This window comes from Zootermopsis nevadensis, unplaced genomic scaffold (assembly GCF_977971745.1).
Source record: "Zootermopsis nevadensis isolate Lab colony 2312 unplaced genomic scaffold, Znev_1.0 Znev_ptg000004l, whole genome shotgun sequence".
In the NCBI taxonomy this organism is placed as follows: domain Eukaryota; kingdom Metazoa; phylum Arthropoda; class Insecta; order Blattodea; family Termopsidae; genus Zootermopsis; species Zootermopsis nevadensis.
In genome coordinates this window covers 3314795-3340824 of record NW_028259136.1, presented here as the reverse complement: position 1 = coordinate 3340824, position 26030 = coordinate 3314795, and the positions used below count along the sequence as shown (strand labels likewise).

The following is a 26030-nucleotide window of genomic DNA, read 5'->3' as shown; positions in this document are numbered from 1 at the left end:
AGGTCTTAGTGAGGTGCGTGTTTTATTTACTTATTATTTTTCGATGTGCGCTTTACTTAACAAAGCTGTCAGTAGGATGAATTGGAATATATATAAGTAAAGCTGTCCCACTATACGCCATGTAGGCGCTTGGGGTGAGTGGAGGTATAGCTCCTACTCATTCTTGACCTCGGCACTAGATGGGGGTGAGTGGTCAGCATCACGCCCCGGCCGATATATATATATATATATATATATATATATATATATATATATATATATGCTCAAATTTATAACTTGTGTTGGGCAAGGCCGTGGTCTAGGCATCACGGAGTTTTCCTCCGGGGGCTTCCCCGGTTTCTCCGTGGCATCCCAACAATTACTCCACTCACACACAGAAGAAGGCAATGGCAAACCACTTCTGATCATCTCTGCCAAGAATGTATATGAACAGGTCCCAGTCCGAGAAAAGGATGGAAGGATCCTGTTCATATGGACCTGTCGTCAGACAGAACACTACAAATAAAAAAATAAAATATATATATATATATATATATATATATATATATATATATATATAAGGAAACGGTTGTGGCCTAATTTAAGGAACTACCTCGGCATTTACCCGCAAGGGCTGAGAATATTAGAGCCACGCAAGGCTCAGAATCACGAAATAACTCAGGATAATAGGTTTTCGGGCAGAGATTTTAATGCGGGACATGTTCTGTGATCTGTATTTAATATTATGTGACAATTCATAGTATGATAAACCGACAACGACCAGAAGTTGATTCACCAGACAATCAAACTAGCAAAACCAATGCGCATATAAATGAATGGGATGAAAATTAAACATACGGACGGACAGAAAGGCCAGATCTCCCAACTGTGTTTCCATTTCATTCACTTACACTAAGTGTAACTTCACTTTATCCAGTCTGCGCAGGAGGCAATATAAATAAGGTTACATCATTTCCTGTGTGTGAGGTTGAAAGAGTTGCTGGTAATTACCTTATATTCTGGTATAGGGTGTAACTGCGTAGAAAGACAGGGAAAACCTTCGCCATGTCCTTCTGAATGTCAGCAATTATCCATTGTTGGAAGTTCTATACAGAAGCGAGTTAAGATGGATTATTACGTACGAGCGTGTCACTTGAGGTAGAAAAACAGACAAAACTTAATGTCATATTTCTTTGTTATTTCCAAGAAAAGTAAAAGTGATTCGTGTCTTGAAGACGTCGAGAAGAAACAAAACGTACAATCAAAGGCAGTGCACAGCGGTCCATGTTATCATGCACGGGTTCGTATACCATTAAGAAGAAATATGTCTGCATTGTCTCATTACACGGAAAATGTAGACAGGAAGTACGTCATCACCTGTCCATATTGAGAACGGAGCTGACATTGGCGTCTGTAACAGCGCGAAGCTTGCAGAGTAGCCCTCAACAGTGAAATATATTCATAACTGTTCGTGGAGGAGTGGCTGAGCTGAGGCTACTAATTCCCTGTTTAAACAGATATTCGATTTACGAATTTTCGCTAAGAACGAAAAGACGCCAAGCTTTTCATGTTTCCAGCCCTAACAGCAATTTCTTCCACAGACAAGTCATCATCCCTGTGATTTCTTGTTGGTTGCGTTCTGTGCTCAACAGCTTTGGTCTCTTTTTTTTTTTTTCAAGTTTATCTCAAAATGTCTTGTATCCGCCATGGCTTCAGAATTTGTATGTGAAGGTTGATATTGGTAAATTCTATTAAGTGACATTTCACTTTCTCTCACCATCGTCAGGGCGATGAGTCACTTCACCATGTAAATGATGATTTTAATTTAAAACTTTTGAAGATGATATAACGTCGTATTGTAGTTAGATATATTTTTGCATTCTCGTTGATTTTCTCTAGCAATATTTTGAACTCTTATTTTTATTTTCTTGCTGTGGAGCAGAGTCCTAAGCTAAGTGTCGCTCAGCTTGTTAAAACGTTATTTACTTCTTATTTAACCAGAAGGTTCATTACATGTTAACAAGACTGCAACAATCTTCTGAGTCTAGTTTACGCCCTCAAACCGTACTCCTTTAAGGTGGCTTTTAATATGAATACTTCATCCTCTGTTCGTGTCTCCGAAGTGGTCTCTTCCCTTCAGGTTTTCCGACAAAGAAGGCGTCCATCCAAGTGATACTCAATGGCCTACACTTTACCTTGGTTACATCATCATGTGGACTCCGTCCTTCACTGTACTAAATGTACGTGGGATCTGCCAGAAGGTTAACCGTGCGTGGATTGTCATTTGCGTGTTGTTGCTTAAATCCTGACACCAGACTAACCTGATTGTAATTTAAAATAATTAATACGTGTTATGTTCGGCTGTAAAATCATACGAGATGTGGTCATGTTACAGACATAAGCGTTTGTGGATAGATAATATTAAAACGGATCTTAGTTTTTGGTATAAATATATTATATTTTCACAGTGATAAATGACTGTATGATCATGAGCGCGAAGGTGAGAAGACGTTGGAGAAAACAGTCATGGCCTATTTCTAGGTAATATTTCATTATTTGCCTCGAGAGGTCACCAGCATCGACTTCAGTCAAGACAGATGATTGTTAATTATAAATTCGAACTCTGAACTTACCGAATACCAAATTATAACCACTACATCGTGATATTTTGTGAAACTGATCTTTCAGAAATTTGCTGTGTAGGGGAAAATGGCGTGATTCTCTGATAACACCGATGGACGTTCAGATTATATACCAGGACAGCTGTAAAGGGTAAACGCATAAGGACGTGAAATAATGTGTTTCCGCCCCGTTATTTTAACTTGCCATTCTAGCATCCACCTAAAGATTCGAAGAAAACCACGAGAAATGATATTTAGTATCTTCGATTGCCTGGTTCACAGTCTTTGTAGGTTCCTCGCGACCACATCAAGCGACAACACGTCTGAATTTTATTCGGAAAGTAGACAGTTCAAGTCTCGGCATTGTCATATTTATTCATGTTTTTATTTCGTAGTTGTTCCAGGTGAATGCCAGGATAATTTAAAATTATTCATGACGTATTCTTTCCAAATCCATTTCATACAGCGTCGTTAAATGACGTACAAACCTCCCGAATAATAAGCATTCTACGCGAAATTCATATCGCAGTATGTGATACACTCACATATGTTCCTCTTGTAAAAAGGAGAAGTGGACGAGAGAGAATTGTCGTTAGGGAAATTCTCTCAATTAATGTTCTTAAAGAAATGGTTTGCTCAAAATTAGGTGTTTTAGAGAATTATGATGGCTAGGTTGACCACCCTTGTGACGGGTATCAGTTTGAGGGTAAAGCTTTTAAAACCTACCATCTGCTCCATTCTTCTCCAAGAGATATAGAAATAATGATAGCGATTTGAAACGAGTGGGATGTACACACATCTCTCCAAGAAACTGCTTATATTACAAAACAGTTGCTACATTATTTCCGTACATGTGGATTCCTTTCACGTGGTTGTCTACGTGGTCTGCCTTATTTGTAGTTAAAATGTCTGTTGCGATCTGAAATTGATAGTTTTGCATTCAATGCTGACTTTTACGTCCTTGAATGTAATGCAGGTGAGCAAATTGAAGGCGATTTTATGGAAAGTAACTATGCAATAATTTACCATAACTATTTGTATTTATCAACCGCTTACAGAAGGTTTACTGCAAATCCATAAATACGTTTTAATTAAACAAATATTCTGCACTGAGTGGCGAGTAATTGGAAACTAAATAATAAAATAAACTATATTTTACTGCAATTGCAGAATCACAAACGATTGTATTAATCCCTATTAAAACACAGACATGCTGTTCACACTTGCCTTCAAACCGCTGTTTTAAAAACTGTATTTAAACTGTAAAATGTCGGCGATGGTATTCCTGACTATGAAATGGTGTTTTCCATCCGGTTGGTTTCATAAGTGAGTATATAAGACATTTGCTGAGTGTAGAACGTTAATAAAATTATAAATATATTAATGAGCACGGGGACTGTACACGTAGAATTTTATGTTTTCACGGCGGTTGTTTCGCCGTGATGATGGAGGCAGCAAGGACCTCTGAAACGTCGGTAAACTTCTACCAGGCTACACGGCGCAACAACCCATAAGACAGCCGTCTTCGGGCTTGTGCACCTTTTCAGTAAAATGAAACAGAAAGGCAAGTTTAGGTAAGAATTTCAGGGATCGTTAAAATTCCTTTGGCGGTTCCGGTTAACGATTGTAACCTCCATAATACCAAGGTTCTTCCGAAAGGACAAAAGTAACTTGTCTGAACTCGATTCGAAAGACCTCAACATTAACGTTTCACCATTAGAAGCAGGTTTGTAATGTCTCTACACGAACTCCTGATAGGATAATTCTATTAACTGCACGTGTGAAGCCTGTTAGATTGATCACAAATTATTTGAAATTTTAATAGTTCTGTGGAAACAATGACAAAAGACAAGGTCGCCTGCTCAGTTTTCGACTCTCACTGTAGGTATGAAAGAAATTAGTGTTTAAAACAACGATGGGTTACTAGCATTTGCTAGGCATCGGCTTCGAATGTCGGCAGGTGACCGGCTATCTGTGTGTGACCAATTTTATGACCTGTACTGGCTTTTTCCTATATTATACCAGATTCCACGATTCATTATGATCCTAACACACTCCATTAGACGCTGCATATTTGCATTTAAAATAATGGAGTGACGTAACTGAACTCGGCCCAAGAAACAGACACGTGCTCAGAGTGTCAATGACACAGCGAAGTCTTGTTACCTAACGCCGCTTTTGCACTGAACGTTTCCTCGCGACAAACTTTCAACAAAGCAAACGCTCCTTACTTTCAGCTACAAATACGTCATAGTTTCGTTGATTTATTGTTTTGGTTTTACTTTCGGCGGTCACTGTTTGAAGAGACATGCAAAGACTGGTAATGAAGTCACCAAGGTGTTCATATCACCAGTTCCACCTGAGATTTAATTTTAATTTTGGGACAACATCCATTCATTCGACAGCCAATGCAACTTTTCGGATGGACGATCGGATCGCGCAGAACTCCATTATTATAAAACGTCAGAGAGAAACTGAGAGGAACATCCTTGGCCTATCCCAGGCAGGATTCGCTAGCGCTCGGCCTAGGACTTTAGTCGCCTCATTTCCGTGTTGAAGGACATGAAAATTCGGTTATTTCGTTTGAACCAAAAACCGAATGTAACGCTCGAATGATTAACATTCCTTCTCCATATTCGGGAGGTCCCACGTTCGAATCTCAGCCCGATGTCGTCTCACGTGCTTGACGTTTTTTCGTGTCCTTCAGACTAATGCTAAGGAAGTGCCTTAAAATTGGCCACTTCTGTCGTGTTTTAAATTAATTTCGACAGTTCACTTCATCATATTAATCAAAACTGTAATACGAGAATCAATCGATCCACGGATGAGAATATCAAGGACAACGCTGTCCCTAAAAAATCGAAGCTGGTGACCCAACTAAGGCAGGAGCAGCGTGCAGTGACTGAGAAAATCAAAATCAAAACCAGTCTGGACGAGTGTCTCTGGAATTCGATCCGCACGCGTCCAGAATATGGAGCAGACAGGTCAGTCCTCGGGCTAGAATTAAATGTGTTGAATTTGTGTAACGATGCTTCGTATGGTTTGGAAGGCCAGGCTGTTCTGTCTCAGAAACGAAGCGCCCGCTCTGTGGAGTGTTGGTGGCTATAGATAGAGAAGACTTCTTAGCTTCTCGCTTCGGTTGCTTTTACTCTTGGGGAAATGCGTCCCGGTACCGATAGAATAAGCTGGGAGGGTCTGTGTGTGTTGGCGAAGATAGAAATGCCATTAGTTTCTGAGAACTTCTTCTGCCTGGAGTATTTTTAATTGTCTCGATCATTCAAAGTAATATATATTTCGATATATCGCAGTCCGACTTAGTTTTCGATTTATACACGATGTAGAGTCCAAATTGTTCAAATGATAATACATTTTAATTTTTAAACGCATGTCAGATAGCTACTTCTGTACCTCTGTTTTATATTTAGGTTAAAGCGTTCCATTGAAATTCACGTTAGTGGGAAAATACAGGGATGACAAATATATCTTATTCTTAAGCCTGGAATTAGTAAAAATAAGCGGTTAAGATTTTCCCCGCCCTTGTGATGGCCGCTGGAACAGTCGCCTCCATTCATCCGGCCCTTAGCAGACATCAAGTTTGACATAGCTGTCATAGGAGGTTTAAAATGCAATAATCTTTGGATGCTAGAAAAAAGTATTTAAATATTCGAGAACGAAACTCAGTCTGTGTGCTTTCCAAATATGTGGATGGCAGTCGCCTGCCTTGGTACACTTTACCGCGGCTGAGTCACCTGTCTAGAGGAGAAAACGTTCTTTGTTTCTTATTTTCGACTTCCCACTCTTAATGACAAGGTTAATGAAAACAGTGACTCGTGTATCTGCTAAAAAGAAGGAGATTAAGGAGTGAGCAGGCGACCGTGACATGCCTAAATTATGCCGTCTTGAAAAATCACGAATAAACTCGTCGTGTAAGCCCATACCCGGGGAAAAAGAGCGAACCCGAGTCTTTAAAACGTGAGATGGGTCGATAACGTACTAGGAACTGGGTAACGTCCGTTTATAGCTGTTATTGTTGCTGTAAGAACGTTAATACCTAGGTTTGTAGATGATACAATGATGATGGCATTCGAACGTGACGTTTCAGAACGGGGCTGGGATGACACGAAAATGTTAAGAAGGTGAAGTTGCTGCCGTGTTTGTAGCAAATATTCTTCTCATACAATTTATCTTGAGCAAGAGTTAAAACGTGGACTGCAGGTTCCAAATGCGTTCCCAGCTGTATGAATCCCTCTCTGATTCTGATTTTGATCCATACGGAAACATTTCTTTTCTCCATTTGCCTTGTTTCTACGTCTTTGCTTGCCTGAAATTTTAGGCGTATTCCCATTTATCAACATAATTACCGAAAGTACCCGTACCTCGCCTTGAAAATTTTCTCTGCACTGAAATATCCCTAATGAAATTCCATCATCTTCTACAAGTCTACCTCTTTGTAGATTTTCATCTTAAACGACAATTAAAGTTAACGCATTGCAGGAAACAAACTCTGAATTATACTTACATATCATTAAATTATTTTTAATAAAAGGAAGCGATGTGTAATCGCACATATTTTTTTTAAATATCTGCAACAGTTGCGCCGCTCAGTGATCGCGCTGTGCATTAGAATTTCGAAGAAACGACACAGCTGTGGACTAATCGCTTTGTGCATTGTGGAAACCTATGTGGTAGCCAAGAACTGGCTTGCATGGACACGACAATAGTACGATAAATTGTAGTTTTTATTACCCACTACAAACCCATGCCTGCAACTGGCCTGCTTTAATTGAAAGCAGCCCAAAGAAACTAAAATGCTGCCCATTGTTGTCTTCTGGGTTGTTACGCGAGTCGACTTGTAGATTAGTACGCGGCGTCACAGCTTATATAAGTAGTTTAATTATTGCTGTAGAATTTAATATAATTCTTGAGGGAAGACGATAATTTTTCTAGATTCTATACTGTATGTTTTTACCTGTATTAGATTATACTGGAGCGTCATGTGACTGAATCAAATAATATTTTTAACATAATCCTAACGTAGACATTTATCCAAATACGACAAAAATGTATACTTTTTAGATGGTTTGAGACGTGTTTATTGTGTTGTTGTGTGAAGACGGCCAATATTAATATTATTAGTTACCTGTGTTGTTAACAAAACCAGTGGACTTATTGAGGAACCTCATCGTGTCCTGTCCCAATGGGGAGCTATAACTGGGTACGAGGATTTTTGAAAAACATGAAGATTGCACGTAGAAGACGAACATAAAGAGGGGAGGTTAATGATATGAAGGGACGATTATGAGCATGTGAACTGCAATGAATTATCTCAGAGAAAACAGGAGAGACCACTGATAGAAAGAATTTCATGAAAGGATGGGGGTTCTTATTGGCTGACGAAAATAAAAATTTGGTTAAGTTTGTCTGCACATGAATTGACATCTTCAGAGCTGCAGTCTCCAAATCTACGCTGGACATTTGGATCGCCAACCTTCGCAAGAAGACGGCGTAATAATAATAAGAAGATACATTTTTCGTACTATGAATAATTTTTAAGCAACTTTACTGGCCCAACAGGATGCACAAATTTAAGAGCCAAAATTAAATTCAAATCTGGTAAGCAGTTGCGAGCATGAGACACCGCGATGGTCAGAGTGGCGAATTGTCGTGACCTCTGCATTATTAATTTAATTTAGCATTTCATACAGATAATGCATAAAGCACTTAAATAATTTCCGGGAATTTCTTTTTAACACAGGGAAATATTCACCTTCACGACAAGTTCAGTACATGTAGGAGGCTAAAGGTCGGGCACATTAATCTAAACTGCATCCACTCCTTGCAGTTACATAACATTTTTGCTTTGTACCTACCCATCTCTGTCTTCGCTGTCCCTTTGAGTCGCAACAGTATGATGAAATTACGTGACAATAAAAAGTCTTGTTTCGTAACTCGTAATGTGTCATCCATTTTTATTATTGGTGCTTCTGTGGGTCTAGAATATGTAAGTTAGGCCAGGCCTGTGGCCGAAGTCTGTGATGTCGACGCTTTTTACAGACAACAGAATACAAATAACGAACCAGAATAAAATATGGAGGAGTAGAATAATTTATAAATTAGCTAAATTTTACAGCATGCGTGGTATACTAAGGAGAACAGTGAAGGAAAATTCTGTGATGACATGGCACGGTCTGTTTATTAAACATTATCATTAAATACAGTTCATCGTAGCAAAATAACTGATTAGTAATCCTATTTACTGGTAACAACTATAGTTCTCATTTTCCTTAATACTTAAGAGCGTTTTATTAACTGAGCAGGTTATGTAGCGTCTGTATGGGCCGTATATCTCAAATGCGTTTCTTATAATATTACATTTGGGTAGTCCACGGTACTCCTGGGTCTTGCGGAACACAGTTTGGGAATTACTAGGATAGAGGAACGAGAAGGGCTGTCAGATTTTTGATGGCCAAATCAACCAGCAGCCTGAACTGTTCGCTTTAGCACATGCTTATTAATTAGGTTAACTAGTAAAACTTAAAATTTATGTCATCTTCTTCGTGTGAAAATGACGTAATAGTCTTCATTCTCCGCTGCTGTAACTTTTGAGCACACGCGTTCACGCATTCCTTTAAAAGAACCCTCTCGAAGTGCCCTTTATCCTCGTGTTCATTGTAACTTAAAGAGTGTTTTTGAAGAATTGCGTTAATGCCCATCTGTAGACACGTTATACATAGATCTTCTCTGAATATATGGCGTTTGATGAAATCTGTCCAAACTCAAGCGTTTGTTCAATAATTTTAGTCCATATGTGAAAAACGAAAAATATCACATTTCATTTAGGTATAAATAAAACTTCCTTCTATAAATATTGACTAGATAGATATGTATATGTCAGACAAAACGTTCAGTCTGTAATGAGATAAGTTCTGTTACAGGAATTCGTCTGACGTCATGTTATTTGCGTGATAGTGGTTGTCAAATTCTGTAGCGGACCCCGTGAATGTATAAATGACGCCATTTGTTGGAGAATTTTGCCCATAAACTGTGACATATCGCCTCTTGACTCAGTAGCTGTGAAAGAATAAGTATCTCTATCTTACCTCAAGTTGGAAGTACATCCAGAAAGGCGAAAGACTCGTTCGTTGTTGGTGTTTTGTTTTCGTTCAACGCTTTCTCGCTAGACTCTGGAAGGGTATCACGTCACGAAGTACAATCAATCGGTAAGCACAACAAGAATTAATCACAAACACTAATGTTAATCCAGTCTCTGGTTAAATTCGCAGTCACAGTGATGTCATGTTAAGATCGGCACTGCAAGTGATTCATTGCGAAGTTTCGGAGCGCACTGTTAGCACGAACCGCTGTTGAGGGCTGACTGAACAGGTGAGGAGGATGTTGGTCGGAAACCGCCTTGAGATCATGGCAGAGAGACAGATACTCGGGCGGGGAGTTGGAAAGCTAAGTACGTAAACGGAGTGGGAGAAGAGGTAACACGCTCAATAAGGTGACCAGATAATGGAATTGTAAATTGTAAACCATCAACAGGTTTCATGCTCTGCATCCGTACATATTTATGGTCTTTATTTTTTTTAAAGAAGTTTGGAGGTTTCAGTGATTGACTGTGCATTGCTCGATGGGAACGCGTCTTATTAGTTGCGATAGAATATTTTAGTGTGACAGTATCAGTCCGTGGAACTGATACATCTTAATTCCATGGTTTTGATAACAGACATTGAATATTTTAAAAATATTTTTGAAGTTTAGGACGTCAGGATGAATGCATTTATATTGAAAAATAAAAGAGTATAAACATTCAGTTTCTGCATCAAATAAAACACTTACTCGTCATTATAAATATCAATTGGTCAGTGCTGTTTGAGGAAATAATTGTTGATGACTGTCTTCTGGCTTATAGCACCATGTGGTCTGGTAGAAGTTTACCAACTTTTCAGAGGTCATTACTGCCTCCATCATCAGGGCGATGAGTTGGTAAACGTCTACCAGACTTCACGGCGTTACAACCCACGAGACCGTCTTCTTTGGATCACCCCTGTGTAAACCTAAAATCCTTCACAGGCAGATTTAACTTAAGAATCCACCTTGTGAGTCTTCCTGTGAACCGACATTTCTGTGGCATTTTATGACATTGTCTCAATTAAGTGCGCAGACATTGTTACAGGCGTCAGAGGATGACAGCATCGGCGAGAACTATTAGAAACCCAGAGGCGTAATACTTGATGTGCTTCTGGCAGTTTGATCACACACAGAAGATGTAAGAAGCTGTTTTTCTTTTTACCTTTGGCGGTTGCTTGTTATCCTTGTAGGCATATGAAGTTTCAGCTCAGTTTATTACTCTAGCCTAAGATCACAACTGTGCCGTACAAAGTGGTTATTTGAAACACCCTGATACGTGGCTCAAAGTAAGTTATGGAAGGGTGTTACACCGAGGAACTTTAATCCGTAAATGAGCGGTGTGAAAAATACGTTTCAGTGTTATTGAAGGCAAATAGCAAAATTATCCCTTAGTTTAGGTACAGCTCCTTGAAGGCTCCTTGAGCGGTGGACACGCATTCTTAACGTTGTGTGCAGATGTACTGCCGAGTTTAACGCCCAGGCCTATTCTTTTTCCAGTGAAACAGTACGTGGCGCCCAATCTGTGGGGAGATTTTTGGGCCCCGGAATTGTTTTGTTCATGATGGAAATAACAATTTATCGCCGGGAATCTAGCACCTGCTATCCGGTCAGCTACCACTTATGTTTATGACTGAACTGTCACGGCTCAGAAGATGCTGGGAATTTCTTGTTTGTCAGATTCCTTATTTTTGGGCACAAATCCGCCATTTTATCTCGTGAAATTTGAATGGAATTCGACAGATGTTGTTCAGCTACTTTGTTAGATTAAAGGCGAAACCTACAGTGATAGACGAGGTGCGATCGGAAAGTTTCAAGACTGCGCCTATAAAAACCCGTACACTTATCTCAGCTATTAAATTCATCCATCACCCTCGAAGTAGTCCCCCGGGAGTGAACACAACGATCCCAGCGCCGCTGCCAAGCCTGGAAGCATCCCTGGAAATCTTTCTTTGTCAGCCTGTCAAGCACCATCTGCGATTCTGCCTGAATCTCTTCTATCGTCTCAAATCTCCTTCCCTTTAGCTGAATTTTCATCTTTGGGAAGAGGAAGAAGTCACACGGCGAATAAGGAGGGTGCGGGATGACGGCCATGGTGTTTGAGGCCAAAAACTGCCGAACTTTGAGGGCGGTGTTCGCTGGCGCGTTGTCATGATGCGTCGCATGTGGAGTTCTTCCTTTAGAATCAGCTGACAGGTCCCATAGCCTATCCCAACAATGTCGCACAAGTCGTTGATGGTACGACGTCGATCTTCGTGAATGGCCTGCCGAATCTTCGTAACATTTTCGGGCGTTGTGCTCGAAGATGGTCGTCCAGAACGCTCGTCATCATCGACAGAGGTTCGGCCATTTTTAAAACGTGAATGCCACACAAAAGTTTGTGCACGACCCATTGCGGACTCCCCAAATGCTTGCTTTAGCATTTCATAGGTTTCCGTAGCCGTTTTGGCGAGTCTTTGGCAAAATTTGATGCACACGCCATTCCGAAATCGCAGGAGGGTCGGTGTAATGCACTACCAAAACGCCCGTAACTAAGAAACAAATGCTAATTCGATGATGCCGGCTGGCACACTGATTCACTATGAATGTAGTCCGCACCCCCTAGCGGCAGAAGCTCGTACTACATCCGGTTCGCCCGCTATTGACACAGTCTTGAAACTTTCCGATCGCACCTCGTAAATCACGAGGTGAGTTCTGAAATGATATCAGCTCTCGAAATAAAATTGTGCTCTAACGGCGGAAGCTATAATTAAATTTTAGCGTCTTGAGATCGTAATTGCAACGTGTCTGTACGTCTGATATTGTTTCTGGTAGCTACATGCATTTAGATGCTGGTTATTGAGTGCTATGTTAAGTTAAGGGTGTGATTTCTTTTTGTATAACATCTGACTTCATAGCCTACTGCCGTAGTTTCATTGTTCTGTCATGAGCTTAGAGAATCCGAAGGTGATTTTATTGATTGCTATTTATGACTGTTATAAAACATGACTGTCAAGTTTTTATTAGGCCTATATACTGCTGTATGTTCTGTTGTTTACGATCGAACGTCCAGATTACGTTTGTCGAACGAAACGCGAAGGAAGCGTCCTGAGGTTTACGATTCAAAATTATGTCCGTTCTACAGATTAAATTCCAGGCGGCGTTAAAAATTTTCTCACTCCAGACCGACCTCCAAATGGAAAGGGAGCGATGCTAGTGGTATTCAGTATAGAGTTATGAAATGACGTGATAGCATAAATTTAAAAAGTAAGCCTGTGTAGTGTTTGATAAGACATTTCTTTTTGATAGTTACGGGACAGTCACATGAAATCTGTAATTAGCTTGGCGTTTGACTGCGCTAACTAGTGAATCATTTTAGCCAGACTTGTGAGATGTCTGGAAATAAGATCATAAACCTTCCTACAAATTTCGTGTCGACAGCGATAAACTTGGCAACGATGCGAAACTCTGAAATCGTAAATGCTAATGTAACATTAGCTGCGACATTTAGTGTACTTGTGGAAATTATGCACTCAAGTGGATCGGTAAATGTTATAAATTTACAGTTTCTGATAGCCTGAATATATCCTGTATTCTGAAGAATTCAAAGGAAGATAGACATAATTCTTACCAGAACTGCTTGTTATTCTGCTTGGAGCGAAACGGCATGGCAGGACGGCTTAAGCTACTATTGTTCCCCGCGTTTTCTTTCATGATGTTTCTCAAGATGTTGGCCAATCAACTGTCTTTACCTGCTGACAGTGAAGAATTACTCACAACATTGATGCTATCGATATATGATCGATAATGAAAGTTGATGGAGTGTGTTAAGGGGCAAGGATATTGAAGGGTGAAGGTCACAACCTGTTTTAGCATGCCCTCTATTTATTCGTACCGAATTGTATTTTAATTTTTGTGTATATTCATGCTTCAACTTATTATCATTTAGCACTATTCCTGATTCTCAATACGAACGAAGACGAGGTTGTTCTTTACCCAACATTTCAGTTTTCCGTTTCCACACCATGGAATGTGTTTGTTTGTATCACTTTACGCCTCATAACTAACTAACTAACTAACTAACTAGATGGCTTACCTAACCCTAAGGCCCATCACCGAATTAACCGAAGCCCTACACCGGACCCTGTCCTGACCCAACAAAATCCAGTCTCCGTCAACTCCCATCTCCCATAGATCCCGCCTGACATTATCGTCCCATCTACTTTTAGGTCTCACCAGCGGTCTCTTCAAGAGAAACCAATGCATATAAAATACGAGGGTCGCTCATTAAGTAATGCCCCACATTTTTTTCCTCAGAACATATTTATTCAAGATGGCTCAAATTTAGTGACAATATAAATCAATGTTTCCTTTACACATACTATTTTTCCACATAGTCCCCATCAACTTGTACGGTTTTACGCCAGCGTGGAACAAGTGCATGCATGCCTTGCCGGTACCAGCTCTTGTCCTGTGCACGTAGCCATGTCCTCACTGCTTGAATCACGCTCTCGTCATCTTCAAATCTTGTTCCGCGGATAGCATCTTTAAGTGGCCCAAAGAGATGGAAGTCGGAGGGTGCCAGATCTGGACTGTAGGGTGGATGGGGTAGCACCGTCCAACCCAATTTGGTGATTTCTTCCCGGGTTCTCAGACTTGTGTGAGGGCGTGCATTGTCGTGCAGGAGCAAAATTTCTGCTGGATGCTTGTGAGGCCGAACTCGTCGAAAACGCTTCTTGAGGGTTTTCAGGGTCCTGATGTACGCGTCTGAATTGATGGTCGCACCTCTTGGCATCACATCCACAAGAATGACCCCATCACTGTCCCAAAAGACAGTCATCATGACTTTTCCGGCGGAGGGAGTTGTCTTGAATTTCTTCTTTCTCGGTGATTGAGGATGATGCCACTCCATTGACTGCCTTTTTGTCTCTGGCTCAAAGTGGTGTATCCAGGTTTCGTCACCTGTAATGATCCGGGACAGAAAGACCTCTCCCTCAGCATCAAAACGCTCCAACAATTCAGAAGAAATCGTTTTCCTTTGAATCCTGTGGTCTGCTGTGAGACGTCGTGGAACCCATCTTGCGCACACCTTCGAATATGCGAGAGCCTGGATAATTGCAATCACACTTCCATTGCTGACTGAAAGCTGTTGGGCCAATTGTCGAGTTGTGATGCGCCGATCCTCACGAATAATGGCATCCGCGCGGTTCAACATGTCTGGAGTGGTGGCTGTGGCAGGACGCCCAGAGCGCGGCAGATCACGGAGCTCGGTTTCTTTACTTCCTGAAGCTTTAACTCTCTTAGCCCAGCGACCAACGGTGCTCCTATCGACTGCACAGCTTCCATACACAGCACACAAACGTTTATGAATGTTCACCACCGTTTCTTTTTCAGCAACAAGGAATTCAATTACAGCTCGTTGCTTGTAACGAGAGTCGTTCACAGACGCCATTTTAACAGTTCACTACAGCTCCGCCATCGGTTGGAATCATTTGAAACTCCGTACACGAACGCGGGAAACATCAAATCTCAAGCATGTAAAAGTACACTTTTCTATCTTCATTATTGGCTGAGAAAAAAAATGTGGGGCATTACTTAATGAGCGACCCTCGTACGTATATTACAGCCAGATATGTTTGCCAAAGGAAATATTTTCGATATTAAACATTTATTTACCTATGCATTTTGGAACTATAAACTCATATGCTACCAAAACATCACCTCTGAAGATCTGGGTTGTTGCTACATGTAGTCTGGTAGAAGTTTAACGACGTTTCACAGATACGTGCTGCCTTCATCATCAGGCCGACGATGAAGATCGCTTACATCTCGCGTATTGAGCATATGACAGGGACTTCTGCGTATATTAGTCATATTTGAAATAAACTTACAAGTAAAACGTGTATGAGAGCATATCACAGTAGTTTCTTTCCATATTAAAAACTCTTACAGTAATTTGTATTTTACGTAGCCTGTACTGAAAATAAACCACACACCGTGATTTATAACTGTGTAATCTCAGCCTGATGCAAAACAGAAAGATTTGCAAGCGAGTGAAATGTCTCTGTGTGTGAGCTCTGTTCTTTGGAAAGCCTGAAGGAAAGATATCACTTGTTAGACTTAGATGGAAGAATAACTTTAAATAATTTCAGGGAAATAGTGTGTAGATTGGATTCATCTGGTCCAGGATAGGATCCGGTGATGGACTTTTGAGAGTGGATCTGCAGGTTCCATAAAAGGCGGGATTTTTTTGACTGACTGAGTGACCATTTGTCAAGAAGTTGTACTCCATGGATTCAGTTCACAATTTCATCTCGTCTCATTCGACGCTAAATAATCTCCGCAGTCAATACTTTGTTGTTAAATAGTCTAGAACCAACAAACTGGAAAGTCGCAGTTTCAATTCCGGCCCGGATTCGGGTTTTACCCCGAGTTGCCCGAAGCAGTCACGTTTTGTTACGTAATAAAATGGACAGTTGCTTGTAGGTTGGCACCTACCGTTGCAGGTAGCAACAAACTGTTCTGGTCAAGTCTTTGCGAAACTTTGTTTGCGCTTTGTACCTCGAAGAACAGAGTTCGAGTCTTCTGTATCGTATGAAGGCGAGCTAAGATTTTCCAGCCTCGTCTCTTGGTTGTTGCATCAGTCTGGAGAGGGTTTAGTTGTTTCTGAGGTTTTTGCTGAAATACGATGAGCTGATGTCTCAGTTGATCAAGAAGTTCTCTGTCTTTTATGGAATCCGAAGGTCCATCGCCGTGTTCACGGAAACGCTGCTGCTCCCTATCCTGAATTATCAGGGCTATGATGGAGTTATGAAGCACCTCTGAAACGTCGGCAAACTTCTACCAGACTACACGGCGTAGCAACTCAGACGACATTCGTCTTCATATCAAGATCTTATTTCTTTCCTCCTTTTCTGTATGTCGAAGTCTTATTAAGACATTATTATTGTTATTATACCGCTGATTTAAACATCGTTTTGTGTATAAATTAAAATACGTGTCTCTGGACATTATTATGGATGTTGGTCAAATAATTTGTGTATGAGATGTTTTTTCGCGTGCTACTTTTAATCTCGAGAATTACATTTCATTATCCAAGCCAACCCAAGTTAAACCCCCATATCTCTGCGAGGGGCTGTTATGATATGAGTGTGATTTTTGGCAATTACGTGTAACGCAAAGGCAAATTAATAGGTCGGATTCCAACCTGCAGTCTTGTAAACTGAGGGTAGAGGCAATAGAAGTCATCTGTCATGACTGCCGCGGCGGTGCGTGATAACGCATACTAATTAGAAAAGTCGATAGTTATAAACAAAGCACTCAGTTGATTCGTAACAAAGGCAGTGCCGTCACGAGACTGCGTTCCTCAGAGTGGACGGAATTCCTCTGGGTACTTATTCTTCTTCCGTCGGCGTTGTGCCCCCTCCCCACTGCAGCATTGCAGTACAGTGCACTGTGCGTGATTTTATTCCGAGCCTCGTGATACTGCTAACGTGAGTACCACCAGTTGGTATGAACTTGTTTTGTGCGACCACTTTCCCACATCAGAAGACCAAGCATCCGACACGTCTGTTGGAGAAAATATTTTGTGCTTTTAAATTTATTGAGAAGACTCAGTTGGACCAGTCTTTCTTAAATATCAGCAGTCTTTTGTTATATACCATAATGGTATTTTTTATTATTGTCGATTGTTTAAGAGTAACTCAGATTTGTTTTTGTACCGTCGGGTCGGATTCGAACCCTAGTGACATTATGAACAGGATCCTTCCATCCTCTTCAGGTTGACAGGGACCTGTTCATATGCTTTCTAGGCAGGTGATACAGAAGTGGTTTGCCATTGCCTTCTTCTGTGTGTGAATGGAGTAATTGTTGGGATGCCACGGAGAAACCGGGGAAGCCTTCGGAGGAAAACTCCGTGATGCCTAGACCACGGCCTTGCCCAACACAAGTTATAAATCTGAGCACCACCGGGAATTGAACCCGGGACCCCAGGATTACAAGGCTAAAAATACGTCAGTTCGGATAGGCGGTCAGCAACCGAGATTTGAACCTGGGACCTTCGGAATGCTAATCTGCTCTGCCATCCTGCTCGTTAAGAATTGTTTTTTAACACCTGCTCAGTTTAGTTGAACAGACGTGTCAACAAGGCGTTCTTTGCACGTCGTGGCACTGCAAAGGGCCCGCTTTCTCGTTCTCCTAAACTCTTTTTCTTGTCTAGGACTGTCTGGTTGCCAACTGGGTATTGGAAACATTCTGGTCCTATTTGTCCATCTATTATGATTATAATCTGCCAGTTTATGAGACATTGAGCAGGTGGGAGTAGGCCTAACGATATGGATTTGAAACTGAATTCGGTCAGCACAGCACCCGATTTGCGTCTGCGTGAGGTTACCGGCTGTTCACAGTTTCTCATTTGGGTTATCTCTCAGTTTTCCTCAGTCTCTGCCGGAGAATAGGCGACGGCCGCATTTTTTCAAAATTCTTACCTAATCTCCATCGTTATCGGCTTCCCATGTTATCGGACGATATGCATCGTGAAGTAGCCAAATAATCAATCTGTCTACGTGGAAAGACGAATGTGGTAGAAGTTCACCGACTTTTCAGAGGCACTTGCTGTTTCCATTATCGGGGCGAAGAAATCTCATTTAGTCTTCTTGGAGGTTTTTTCTGTTTAACCATCGTACTTTTGAGCATTTATTTACCACATCTTCGAATCGAGGCCCAGTAAATTATTTTATCTTTGTAATTTATTTTTTCCACGCTACTATTCACACGTAGCTTTTTACACTTCACACACTGATTTAATTGACAATTGAAAATACCATATTTAGACCCTAAAATGTTTCATAAGTTTAACATAATCTTAGAAGAACAGTAGGACGCGGTACACCTTCACGTGTCGTATGTTCTGTTCTGCCTTGTGACCGTGCATTTAAGCCAGTTTTCGGTTTATCGTAGCGTCTCAGAGTCGTGTAATCTGAGGATGTCATTGAAGGGGTCACTGCACATTGTAGCATACTGTACCGTGTTAACAAGGAGTGGTTAGCAACTGCGTAGTGACCAGAGCATGCAAACAGGATCATGCAGACCGGTCGTGTGTGCTAATCTCTTACGTCACACATAATTTGAATTATCTTGGAACTGAAAATAAAATGCAAATAAAAGTCGCATCTTGGGTTTTTATTTTATAAATATAATATTTTTCTGTAAACACAAACAGGTATACTTAGTAAATAGTCTATAATTACACAGAACTGTTGTTTCAGTTTAAGATGTTTTGGGTTCTCCTTCGAATCCTTAATCATTTAAAGCCTACACAAATTGCCACAGGAAGTTGAAATTGTGGGTTTTGTGTTGTTCGCTTATAGCACTAGAACCGATATACCGATTCACACCAAACTTGGTATGATTATTTTTTTGAGACCGGAAAGAGGTTTTATGAGGGTCAGAACTCCGGAAAAAGTGTCCCGAGAGCGTATGATGAGCTTTCGAGCGAGAAAGAATAAATGAAAAGAAAAGTTTCTGGAATATTTCCACAATAGCACTGTTCTTTACTTAATAATTCACATCACCATTACGAAGATAATTTTTTCAACGCTATTTGTGGAAATAATCGCATAGAATTTCCCAGAACATACAAAGTGCAGACTTACAGATTGTGAGGAAGGCTTCAAAAGTTCAATAATTTGAGGCCTTTCTATATGTTCTTCTTGCTTAGAAAACATTTTTTAAGTTCTCGTGAGAGAACATGCAGTTTCTACACGTGTCGGCCATGTTTGCTTGTTTGCAATGACAACGCGCTGTTTTACCGGTGGGATTCACGCAACCAGAGACCAAAATTTCTGCGCCGATGTATCTGTACTTAATAGCTACTTTAAAGAGTTCTGTGGACTGATTTTATCATAAGCAACGGCCTACAAGGGCCGTCATTTTGGGATTTGACCCGGCCCGGCGATCCCCCCAACCGGTGCCCAAAGTTCACCCGCTCACTGCAGGCAGCCATCGTCATGCAAGATCATTGTTCGTAACTGTTGAGATAAAACATTTAAAGGACTACGTAGCCCATTACGTGAGAGTCTGGCGTCAACAGAAATTCAACCTACGCCTGTTTTACAAAAGAAGTTCGGATAAGGACGGGCAGAAACATTGCAATTCATCTGGAGTTGGACTGTGGGCAGTAGGCAAAGATCGTGGCAGAAAGAAGCAGTGTGTATGGGCGGGAGAAGAAAACCTGTGGACCTTGAGATTCAGTTGGCCTCTCGGGCTGCTTTTAGTGGAACAGTGAAGGAAAATGTTTAAAATAGATGGAGAAATCTGTTGGAAGGTTTATCTATGTGTTTTATTCTTCTCTTCCTTCCCTTTTTTGTTTCTACTTTGCCAACTTTTCCTTTTCTAGAGTGTAGATCCACAACATACTTCATAAACTTTTGTATCTGAGCGGTTCTGGAGGTAGACGGACAAAGAGCGAGAGATTGTTATAGACATGTCTTTATATCGACTTTATTTGCCCTTTGTGTAGGTTCGCTCTTGTCCGTTGAGTTCCAACAAGAAACTGAATACTTTATTCATATAAATTATACGTTACAGTCCATGCACTTAACAACGATTCACTCGTTCTACCAATTTCTTTTGAAGTTCAAATCTGGATCCGATATGAGATTTTATGTGAAAAGTCGTAACTTTAGCCAGGCTCCAGCTTCTTACTAGCTGGGCTGGACGGACGGTGTTTGATTTCGAGCAGAGAACTGATAAAAGTTTCTTTCACACTTCCACTCTCCTTTTCAGTTGGTATAAATTTTTTAACGCCCATCTCTTATAAATTACAACAGTCCCCTCTCCGGAATTATGTTTCAGGTACTCTAATGTGTAGTAGTGATTGAGGATTACTGAAGATGAAGTACAGTCTAGTACAGTGGTATTCAACCTTTTTTGTTCGCGTACCCCCAGATATAATTTATCTTCAAATTTGTACCCCCAAATTTGTTGGTGTATAATTCAAGTTATGCATAGTATATAATCTACATCTAAAATAAATTAAAGAAATTACATTACTGACTATTCAGTGTTTATTATAAAATAATATTTTTTTAAATTTCATGTACCCCTTAAGATGTCTTCGCGTACCCCCGGGGGTACGCGTACCCCAGGTTGAATATCACTGGTCTAGTGCAGTGTCTTACAATTTCCATCATTTAACTGACGTCGTACCTGATTCGTTCTTGACATGTGATTCTGTACAGTTGAAATCGGATGCAGAATCTTCAACCATTACAAACATTTCTTAAGAAACTAAGAAAGTAGAAATTTACCACTTGCCAGCAGACGTATAATAGCACATAATTATTGTCATATGGATGTCATGTTCCAGCAACGTATGGTTACTGTTCATATTCCAAGGTAAAACCTGAGAGTAGACTGCATAATTAGAAGGTGCATGTACCTCATATCACAGTAACAGACTTTTACTTGTAATAAAGCTAGTTGTGCATTTTGACATTTCTTCCTACAGAAACAGGTAGAAAGCTATTAAGCAGTGTTCTGACTCAGTAAAATGTATGTTGTTTTATAATTGATTCTTTGTGCCTCTCACTTTTGCTTTCATTTTAATAAATTTCAGTAATAATATTACATTAAGATGCTTCTGATGTCGTGAGAAAGTTATTCGGATGAGGAAAGCAAGAAACACAGAAAATTTTGGTAGGGAAACCTTTTACAACGCGGATATTTAGAAGACGGTCAAGATAGACAGTGTTGAAACATATATTAAGGAAGCGTGTTGTGAGGATTGAATTGGTTTAAACTGGCTCAGGATCATGGCAGTGGCAGACTGGATGTAACAGTAATGAAAAGTCAGATTGTATTATCAGATGGTGAGGTAACCGTATTTAATAGCAACGAAACTAAGGACGCATAATTGGGGTTCGCTTTCCGAAAAAGAGGATTGGTCGTATTTTCTCACTACTAAATCTTCAGTGATCATATCAAGGATGATGAGATGGGCGGTGCATGTAGCGCGCAAGACCGGCTAACTTGGCCAAGGTGTTTTGCGATTTTCCTCAGTCCTTACAGCAAATTTCGGATAGTAAGTTAACTTCGGCTATGATATCCTTCTTGCATAATCTTTCCAATTCATTATAGGCTACCTTTTGTATTCCGACGCTATAATGAAGTGATCAGTGCTAAAGTGGTTTTAGTCAACAAAGGTTTAGGTGTGTTATATGGGTATGTTTTCAATTTATTCGCTGTAAACAATAGAAATGCATTTGTACTGCTGCTAATAAAACTTCCTAGCGAACTACACCGCATTACTTTGCACTTTGTATATAGTATTAACGAGAAAACGCATTTTATACAACATTAAAGGAATATGACTTGTGCTACTTTAGCTCTGAGGAGTTCATTTAGTCTTAGATACAGACAGTTGCCTTAAATAAATCACAGATAAACACAGAATAGACGCTACATAAATCTAATACTTGATTCACTACCGTAAAATAATCTATTAACCAATAAATAAACAATAAAGTACAGTTTTTACACCCCTGTATTAAGTGTCTTGAAAAAAATGTACAGTTATTTTCCACGGATCGTTGGTTTTAGAAGTTGGAGAAATAAATTACTTCAACAGCATAGATTCCACTGAAGGACGAAATTATTTAAGGTGGAGTGAATTTCAAATGGCGAAGAATGTATTTAAGATAAAGTACAAATGACTGCCATTACCTTCAGTTTGTTCACAGGTGGTCCGCTAGCTAACACAGTGCACTTGCGTACGCAGACTTCAGCCTGCTGTATAGTTTGTCATCTTTAATTGACGATCATGCAAAAGGCACTGTTTCTTAACCGACGCGTCGCCGTGCTTTGAATTCAAATTCGTTTTTACATGTTTAAAATTAGTTCACAAATTGTAGTAACAACATTAAAGTCCTATTAAGCCCAGTTCTGTTATCTCGCCGACCCTTGCTACTAGAATATGTTTTCTACATTATTATCATCTGGATGATTGTCAGCATCTCTGTATTTACTTCGTAGACTACCAGTGGAATAGCTATTTTTAATTCTCATATTTTGTCTGGTACTCACCTCTTAATCATTCTTAAAATTTTATTACCGGTCTCACAAGAGTAAAGCCCACCTCCCCACCTACAAACGCTATCTTAATCCAGTACGTTCCGGTCCACACCCTCAGACACTTTTCTTTAATATCTGTTTCAATATTATCCTTCAGTCTACAGATACATCTCCAAAGCAGTCTCTTACCATCAAGTTTTCTGACTAAAGTGTTGCCTGCATTTATCTCCCCGTGCGTGCTACGTGTCCCGCTTACCTCATTTTCCTTAATTAGATCGCCCTAAGAGTATTAAGATTACGAATTATAAATCTCCTTAGTAATCTTTTCGTTATTCTGTTACTTCGTCTTTCTTAGTTCAAAATACTTTCAACACCCACCATCTTTGTTGTTCCCATAGAGTGATTAATCACAATTCACAGCCATGCGGCTTATAACAATTTTGTATATTTTAATGTTTGTCGAGATTCTAACCGAGTAACCGCACCGCCCCAGGAACACAAATCAGACTAGTTACCTTTGAATTCACTGTATGGCACGAGGAAATAAATTATAGATATCCGCGGTTTGTTGTTTATTTAACGACGCTGTTAGTATCTCATACCATATGGCTTCGATGTAGGGATGTGATTGGACTGAGCTTATTTGAAGTGCTGTACAACTTTTTCACTTTTAGCAGATACTTATGAGCCATAAATTTATTCTGTATTAAATTCTACGTTTAGCATCCGATGTTGTGCCACTTTTAACGAAACCAGAACCGCTCCTGTCCTGGAAGCTGGGACAGGGTCGTCTCTCACGTGGACCACCTGTAGAGCCTGTCGTTGAGATGACTGTGTGTTCCAGCGTCAAAATTCATTGTCAACTTCATCGTTTATTACTAGCTACAAGGTCATGCATAGTGTTTGTAAATTACGTATGGGGGCTTGGCCCAAGTTTTTAGGGAGAACGGACATGTTTATTTTCCCATTTCCTACACCTTATAATTAAGTAAGATAGGCATTGCGGTAAGTTTTTTGTTACTGTCGATTGTGCGCCGAATGATAAACCTGTTGAATGATAAATATGTACCAGTCTGAACCCTGAAGAGATGAAAAGAAGACAGTCGGATATTAATTAATGCTTTCGTCCTTCAATTAACACTTCTTAATGACATCTGCTCAATTTGAATGGCCGGAAAATTATGAAGGCCTGCGGGGGATTAGTTCTTTTTTTATTTTTTGTTGGATTGTTTTGCAAGTTATGGCGTCATACCCATGACTTACAAATACAAATCTCTTCTCTTCAGAAGTTAAAATAATTTTTATTCTTGATGTCTGACAGAACATCGTAATGAGGTTGCAGACTTGGGTGCATATACGTTGCAACGTTAAACTACCATGGTACAATGTTCTGTAGGCCTATAGTTAAGTATTTTACGTTATATTTTTAATAGAGAAATGTTGAGTCAGTTACTTATATGTACTATTAGAAGACTCGTGACAGCTTCCATTTTACAAGAAAATCGGGCACAATTGAAATTTCTTCTGATCGAATTTAGCTTGAGCTAAGTGGCATCAGCTTTGAGAGGTAATTAGTGTAAGATATTCAGTTATTAGTGCAGAATTCGTCGTATGTTGTATTTCAGATTTATTACATTATTTTTCTAGCTGATTGCTAGATTCGTTTGACATTTATTTAAAATATACTGCATTTTTTATCGAAAAAAATAACAAATGCTGAAATACTTCAAACTTATATCTAGACAATCTACCATAGATAACAAATTATGGAACACATTTTATAAAATTTCTCTCGACTTTACGTAGCTTACGTACAGGTGATGTGGCGTCCAGTAACATAACTTTCACACACGCCATGCACTATTTTAATCTATTTTACTTTTAATACAGTTTGTCAAGAGGCATTTTATCCTCAGAGAAACGTTTTCCTTGTTCATCGAGTTAAATCTGGTTCATATCTTTAAGACCTGTTTATTTGAGATATACTATAATATTGTCAACCAAAAGCCCAGGTTTACCAATTGAACTCTTAGCATGAAGCTTTCTAACGACAATTTTGTACATTCTTCTTGTATCTTCAGTGTTTCAGTTCTGTCAGCTTGTTTCAGCTTAGCAATAGAAGATGAACAATTTCAACTGTCATTCAGAATTTAAAACTTTTCACATTTTAAGTTACACCGAAAACAGGATACAAGCGTGAAGCCTGAAAGAAGCGTTCTGGTTTCTCGCCTCGGCGTGTCATGCCGAGTTGTGGCAGCACTCGTATTATTACATCGCGTGTTGTAACTGCTTTATAGGCAGTCGTTTTGGCTGTCACGCAATGTGTGTTGCATAATTTTGTGGGCGTAGGCTTACGTTTCTTTTCTCTGCCCCCCACCCCACCCGGGGTGTGTGTGTGTGTGTGTGTGTTAAAGGAACTATTGAAATGTAGAGGCAGTGATACGTTTCTGGGAATTCGTTATTTGCGTTCCATAAACCACAAAGTTTGTTATTTTGAGATTTTTATTTTTACTCGTCGCTTTATATGCACTGATTTATGACGTTGACATTGAGAACGACGTGAAAGACAAATGGGCCAACGCCTGTCATACCTCGTGGCACAATTTTCGTCCTCTCTTCTGGTCTGTAAGAAATAAATTATTCGTCTGTCAGGTTGAGATAATGAGAAAATTGCAGGATACAGGTGTCACGTGTTTATGTAACAAGGGACTGCTTATTAATAAAGTCTTCTTGGGCTATCAACCGTGTTAGTTGGTGATCAATCGCCGACGTTTCGAGGACACAGATGATCCTCGAAACGTCGGCGATTGATTGATGAATTGCCATGTCGAAAAATGTGTATCGAAGATCCTGAAGTCTATGTAAAGGCGCTCAGGTAGGGTCTGAGGAAAAGCTCATAAACTTCATACAGAATGTGAGATATTAAGATTCCAAATTCATACGGCGGCAAGTATGAAGACGTCTGTCTTCTGAGATGTTCCATCGCGTAGTCTCATAAAAACTGACCGACGTTTCAGAGATACTTACTGCCTCCATCGTCAGGGCTTACTCATCGCCCTTGCGATGGAGGTAGGAAGCATCTCTGAAACGTCGACCAATCTTTACGAGATTACACGGCGCAGCATCCCAGAAGTTAGTAATCGTCATTTTAGAACATGTCTCGATCTTATTATATTAATTATGTTTGTAGTATGAAATTTGTGTTGTGAACCTTTACGAGAGATAGAAAACTCTGGCTAACTAACTAAC

General features: G+C 40.0%; 2 protein-coding genes across 3 annotated transcripts in view; one reads left to right on the top strand and one right to left on the bottom strand.

Annotated features, from left to right (window-relative positions):
• Positions 1-9999, bottom strand: part of LOC110830866 (bloated) — a 51941-nt gene extending 41942 nt beyond the window's left edge. Inside the window, exon 1 of the mRNA XM_022066216.2 lies at positions 9701-9999. The gene's annotated coding sequence lies outside the window, so the exon portion shown is untranslated. The remainder of the gene's footprint in view (positions 1-9700) is intronic.
• The window catches only part of stmA (Protein EFR3 homolog stmA), a 93171-nt gene that overhangs the window by 43088 nt on the left and 24053 nt on the right, over positions 1-26030 (top strand). The window lies entirely within an intron of this gene.